Source organism: Aquarana catesbeiana, linkage group LG01 (genome assembly GCF_042186555.1).
Source record: "Aquarana catesbeiana isolate 2022-GZ linkage group LG01, ASM4218655v1, whole genome shotgun sequence".
NCBI lineage: Eukaryota > Metazoa > Chordata > Amphibia > Anura > Ranidae > Aquarana > Aquarana catesbeiana.
In genome coordinates this window covers 836,763,391-836,770,003 of record NC_133324.1, presented here as the reverse complement: position 1 = coordinate 836,770,003, position 6,613 = coordinate 836,763,391, and the positions used below count along the sequence as shown (strand labels likewise).

The window sequence follows — 6,613 nt, the reverse complement described above, 5'->3', positions numbered from 1 at the left end:
TGCCGCTCTTCTTCTGTGGCTGTCTTCCTCCGTTGTGTTGTCGCCCACTGGCTGGCATCTCTTATATAGCCATGGGGCGTGGCCATCCGATAAAGTCACCCGGAGAGCCTGCCCCTTATGATGGAGGTAGACAGCCACAGAAGAGGACTTGTCATAAACAGGCTCATTTGTTTTTTACATTTCACTGCTTTTTGGGGTGAATGGGTAGGGGTACGATGTACCAGAGATCCATTCACATGTGGGGGACAAGCTCTGGGGCCCCCCCCCTTGGTAAACCACCGGCCAGGGTTGTCGGGAAGAGGCCCTTGTCCCCAATTAACATGGGGGCAAGGTGCTTTGGGGCTTGCTCGCTAGTCCCCTCTCTTTCCTGACCTCCATGCTTGGATAAGGGTCTGGTATGTATTTTGAGGGGGGGGGGGGGGGGGACGACTCCATGCTATTTTTTTTACATTTTGGCGTGGGAGGGGGGACCCCTCCGAATCCATACTAACCCTACTTTTTTTTTTTTTTTTTTTTTTTTTTTTTTTTTTTCGCAATTTTTTTTTTTTTTTTTTTAAACAGCATTTTAGCTTGCACATGATTGGATAATAAAATCAGCAGAGCTTCCCCTTATTTCAGATCTACCCCTCAGATTTACAGCGACTGCACTTTCAATGCAATTTCAAGTGCACTTTGCACTTGTAGTACAAAGTGGATTTGCCTTTTATAAATAACCCCCAATGTGTACTGGCAAGAAAGCGATTGTCAACGAATCCTTAAAAAAAAAAAAAAGTCTGCATAACACTCGAAGAATATTAAAACAAATTTAAAACTCGCACTTCAAACACTTCACTCCACGCAAAAGGCTCAATTCACAAAGTTTTAACACATGGTTAAAGCAAACCTCCCCCTACACCTCAGTTTAATCTGCCACCATTAGTGTCATAAATATTTCAAATAAACCACATTTAAAGGGTTAATAAACCATTGTTGAATATAATACCCCATGCCCTTGCTGCCCCCCCCCCGTCTTTGCAACGCAATCAAAGTCTATGCCCCTGGTATATTTTCCTATAGGGTGGCTTCACTGCCATGCAGTGTGGGTCTCCCTGGAGCGTCAGGCATGCGCAGTGTGTTGCAAGGACAAAGAAGGCCCCCCAATGCTGACAGAGCAGACGCACATGCACAGTATGGACTGGACCAAGTGATCATGGGACATTAGTCCCGATGCAGGTGGTATGCATACCTAGATGGGAGGTGGGACCACTCCCTGATCCAGGCATTTGGGGGAAGCCGCGCTCTGTAATCTGGAGCCAGAGGCATTAAAGGGCACAGATTGTAGGCATTTCAAACATATGTTCTAAATAATGTCCTGGGGAATGTTTCCTTGGTTAAATAGAATGCAGTCATGCAAGAAACTTGACACGTTTCATACTACTTTAATAATGATTACTTGCCAAATTTGTTTCTACATACCTAATGTGCCTGCTCCCCTTCCAACCTGCATTGCCATCTTGGAGACATAATTGGTGACCAGCTTCTTCCACATTTTCTCAGCTGGCTCACTGATAACAAACGCCATACTTTGCAGGTGGTCAGTGGCTGAGAGCGCTGACCGGAGTGTTTTTTTCCGATGGGGTGGGGGTTGTCAGAACACAATAGAACAGCAGGGGAGATCGCTGTACTAAAGTCGGATAGTTAGTACAGCGGCTCCTCCTGAGGTGTCAGTTTCTTTCCTGTTCAGCCCTGCAGGGCTGAAAAAAAAAAAAAAAAACTACTGGCGTGTACGAGGCTTCAGGCTACCTGCATTATTGTTGCGGAAACTATGGCAACCTATAAAAAAATTACAAAAAGAATGTGCAAGTTCAGCCACCTTTCTCCCCTGTGAGATCTCAGATGTCACAAAAGCCCACGTGTTTAGGATGAGATTTCCCTGGAGGACACTGGTGACGTAGCCCTCCCAGGGGGCAGCTGTGAGGTTAGGGCTGCAGCATCAGTGCCTACAGAACAGGAAGTGAGAACACAAAATGTATTTACCGGCAAAAATCTCTCTTGAGACTCTCTAGACTTGTTGTGGGGGGGGGGGGGGGGGGGGGGGGGGGGACATTAAAAAATGCTTGGGTGAGCTGCATTTTTAGAACCTCCAAATGCCCCCTTCATGCTGCAATGGCAGCAAACAGAGGTGTTCACATGCCACAGTCGTGATGCTTTATGATCATGGTAAAAAAATGATCCAAACATGTTGCGCTTGGCTGGCAACAAACTCACCAAACGTAACCCACGCAATCGAATGAGGAAGCGACACAAACAACTGGCAACGGTGTGCAATGCACATGGTTGCAGCAAATTTGTGTGGCAATTATGGGGTTAAAACTGGTGGTGAGGAGGCACCACTTCGCAATCTAAACTCTGATCACTTTTGCACTCCTGTGACCTGTTTTCAGCAGACTTGGATTGAAGCCCACTGTCAGCTGACATCAGAGCCGGCCCAGCCTCGGGAAAGATCGCGACCATATGGTCGGGATCTGCCCGCATGCCTGGACCAGCACCCAGCTCAGCCTCAGAATACCGCTGAGAGGCTGAGCCGGCCACTCCCGCCCCCTCCACATCCCAGCGATCCAGTGAGCGCAAAGAGGGCAGAGCAGAGAGCCAGTGCAACAGGCGCAGTTTGGTCGCTTGGTTCTCAGTGTTAAAGCCGGCATGGGACAGATACAGCACCCACCTAGGCAAGTATGATTTAAAAAAAAAAAAAAAAAATTCAATACATACCTCTTTTAAACCGGTCATAGACGGTTCGAATCTTGGAAGGGTTCAGCAGGGACCAGCCAATATTCGAACCATGAGCAGGCTGCTTAATCAACTTGGGTACAACCAGCCTGCCAGATTTTTAATGCGGTTATTGCTAGCAGCAATAATCACTGTGTGTTCTCTTGGCAGGGACAGCTCCCCCTCCCAGGAGAACACAATGTCTTCGCCAGCATCCATCAAAGGGCTTCCCTGTTTACCTTGCAGCTTGTTGGGTAGTCTGTGCCACAGGTGCAAAGGGGGGGGGGGGGGTAGAAGCCTCAGATTTGAAATCAGTATACAGGCATTTGAAAGATCTTTATTTTAGTCACATGACTGTAACTTTTAAATTTCATTGGATCCAACTGAAAAATACAATGACTTTGGTAAATAAACATGTGTATCCATGGGTGGTGTTAGCTTAGTGAATTGAGCCCACAGGATCTATTGACCAGGAACAGAGCCATAAAGAACGACAGCTGCTGAGCACTCCGTGTACATCATACAGCTGTATGGGGGGGGGGGGGGGGGGGGATCTCCATATAGATGAACATACCTCCCAACATTTTGAGATGGGAATGAGGGACACCTACTAGCAAATGTATGTAGGCAGAGGACACGCCCCCTGCCACACCCCCTTAAAAGGAGAACAAAAAAAAAAAAAAAGGAGGGTTAATTAAAAGGAGTTGTAAATAAGGATGAGCTCCGGCGTCTTCGCATGCTGCACGTGCCGAGCCCGCCAGGAACTCGGCACTGCACAGCGCTAATCACAGGCACTGAGACATTTCTCGATGTGCGGGTGCAGAGATCGGGAAAGGTCTCACTGCCTGTGATTAGCGCAGCGCATTGCTGACTTCCTGGCGGGCTCGGCACATGCAGCAAGCGAACACGCTGGAGCTTATCCTTAGTTGTAAAGGTTCACGTTTTTTCACCTTAATGCATCCTATGCATTAAGGTGAAAAAACATCCGAAAATGGCGGGCCCCCCCCAGCCCCCCCGTTTTACTTACCTGACCCTTAGAAAGTCCCACGCTCGCTCCCGACATCCTCTTCGCCGCTCAGCCTGGCCGTTGATTGGCTAGAGTGGATGGATTGAAAGCAGTGCAGCCATTGGCTCGCGCTGCTGTTAATCACATCTAATGACGCGGCGTGCCAGGGGGCGGGGCCGAGTGATACAGTGAGCGGCTTTGGCCGCCGGCTGTATCACGGGAGTGCGCCCGCAAGAACAAAACACAATGCGAGAGAGCTCGCATTAAGGTGTTTAGTTCTTGTGGGGAGGAGCCGAGACAGCAGCCGAGGGACCCCAGAAGACCAGGTTCGGGGCCACTCTGTGCAAAACGAGCTGCACAGTGGAGGTAAGTATAACATGTTTGTTATTTAAAAAATAATAATAATAATAATAATAATATTATATACCTTTACAACCCCTTTAAAAGCCACAAGGTCTTTTTTTACCACTACTATTCCTTTATATTGGCTTTTAAAATTTACAAATGCAGCAATTTAGAATTTGGATGAAAGGTGCATTTTATATACAACTATAGAGATCAGATCAAAATGAGGAGGAATGAGGGACATTGCTCCAAATCAGGGACAGTTGGGAGGTATGGATGAAGGGTGATCAGGACACATCATACAGCTGTATGGGGGGGGGGGGGGGGGTCTCTATATAGATGAGGGGTGATCAGGACACATCATACAGCTGTATGGGGGGATCTCTATATAGATGAGGGGTGATCAGGACACATCATACAGCTGTATGGGGGGGGGGGGGGGAATCTCTATATAGATGAGGGGTGATCAGGACACATCATACAGCTGTATGGGGGGGGGGGGGATCTCTATATAGATGAGGGGTGATCAGGACACATCATACAGCTGTATGGGGGGATCTCTATATAGATGAGGGGTGATCAGGACACATCATACAGCTGTATGGGGGGATCTCTATATAGATGAGGGGTGATCAGGACACATCATACAGCTGTATGGGGGGGGGGGGGGATCTCTATATAGATGAGGGGTGATCAGGACACATCATACAGCTGTATGGGGGGGGGGGATCTCTATATAGATGAGGGGTGATCAGGACACATCATACAGCTGTATGGGGGGGGGGGGATCTCTATATAGATGAGGGGTGATCAGGACACATCATACAGCTGTATGGGGGGGGGGATCTCTATATAGATGAGGGGTGATCAGGACACATCATACAGCTGTATGGGGGGGGGGGGATCTCTATATAGATGAGGGGTGATCAGGACACATCATACAGCTGTATGGGGGGGGGGGGGGATCTCTATATAGATGAGGGGTGATCAGGACACATCATACAGCTGTATGGGGGGGGGGGATCTCTATATAGATGAGGGGTGATCAGGACACATCATACAGCTGTATGGGGGGGGGGGATCTCTATATAGATGAGGGGTGATCAGGACACATCATACAGCTGTATGGGGGGGGGGGGATCTCTATATAGATGAGGGGTGATCAGGACACATCATACAGCTGTATGGGGGGGGGGGGGATCTCTATATAGATGAGGGGTGATCAGGACACATCATACAGCTGTATGGGGGGGGGGGGGATCTCTATATAGATGAGGGGTGATCAGGACACATCATACAGCTGTATGGGGGGGGGGATCTCTATATAGATGAGGGGTGATCAGGACACATCATACAGCTGTATGGGGGGGGGGGAATCTCTATATAGATGAGGGGTGATCAGGACACATCATACAGCTGTATGGGGGGGGGGGGATCTCTATATAGATGAGGGGTGATCAGGACACATCATACAGCTGTATGGGGGGGGGGGGATCTCTATATAGATGAGGGGTGATCAGGACACATCATACAGCTGTATGGGGGGGGGGGGGATCTCTATATAGATGAGGGGTGATCAGGACACATCATACAGCTGTATGGGGGGGGGGGGGGGGGGTCTCTATATAGATGAGGGGTGATCAGGACACATCATACAGCTGTATGGGGGGGGGGGTCTCTATATAGATGAGGGGTGATCAGGACACATCATACAGCTGTATGGGGGGGGGGGGAATCTCTATATAGATGAGGGGTGATCAGGACACATCATACAGCTGTATGGGGGGATCTCTATATAGATGAGGGGTGATCAGGACACATCATACAGCTGTATGGGGGGATCTCTATATAGATGAGGGGTGATCGATACACATAGGAACAACATGCACTTATACAATCGGTCTGCACGATACCAGACAATAACAGGAAGAGAGAATAACAAACTCCATGCATCCGGAGCCCACACACACACAGCGCTCTATAGCCTCCTATGGGGGAGGTGGGGTAGGCGTAGTGTCAGTGCAGAGTACCCGGACCCCTCACCTCAGTGCACGATCCAGCCGGGAGCCTCCAGTGTGCAGCACCTGCTCTGTTTTGATTCGGCTGTACACGTCACGCTCGTGCACAGAACCCGGATCTCCCCCTCTGGCCGCTACCGCCCAGATCCAGCCCATGCGCGCTCACGCCGCTCGCATTAGCCAAGGAAATGTATGAGTGGGGCAAGAGGGGCGGGGCAAAGGTTAGCCAATCAGCAGCTGCCAGAGCCGGCTGAGCGCTGTGTGGTCACCTCAGGAGGAGGGGCTCTGGGATAGAATGGTTTCCTATGTGTTGCTATGTGTTCAGTTTTCTGGGATGTTTAAAGGAAACTTCTCCTGATGCGGGCTGCCATTGGTAGGCTCTCTTTCCGGGAATGCTATTTGTCTGACTGTCGTGCTGATCCAGTGACACTGAGCTGTGTGCAATTAACCACTTGCCTACAGGGCACTTTCACCCCCTTCCTGCCCTGACCAGCTTTCA

At 49.5% G+C, this 6,613-nt stretch overlaps 1 protein-coding gene across 1 annotated transcript in view; it reads right to left on the bottom strand.

Annotated features, from left to right (window-relative positions):
- The window catches only part of SMIM14 (small integral membrane protein 14), a 71,331-nt gene extending 65,038 nt beyond the window's left edge, over window positions 1-6,293 (bottom strand). The window contains exon 1 of the mRNA XM_073608644.1: window positions 6,140-6,293. The gene's annotated coding sequence lies outside the window, so the exon portion shown is untranslated. The remainder of the gene's footprint in view (window positions 1-6,139) is intronic.
- Window positions 6,294-6,613: the final 320 nt, after the last annotated feature.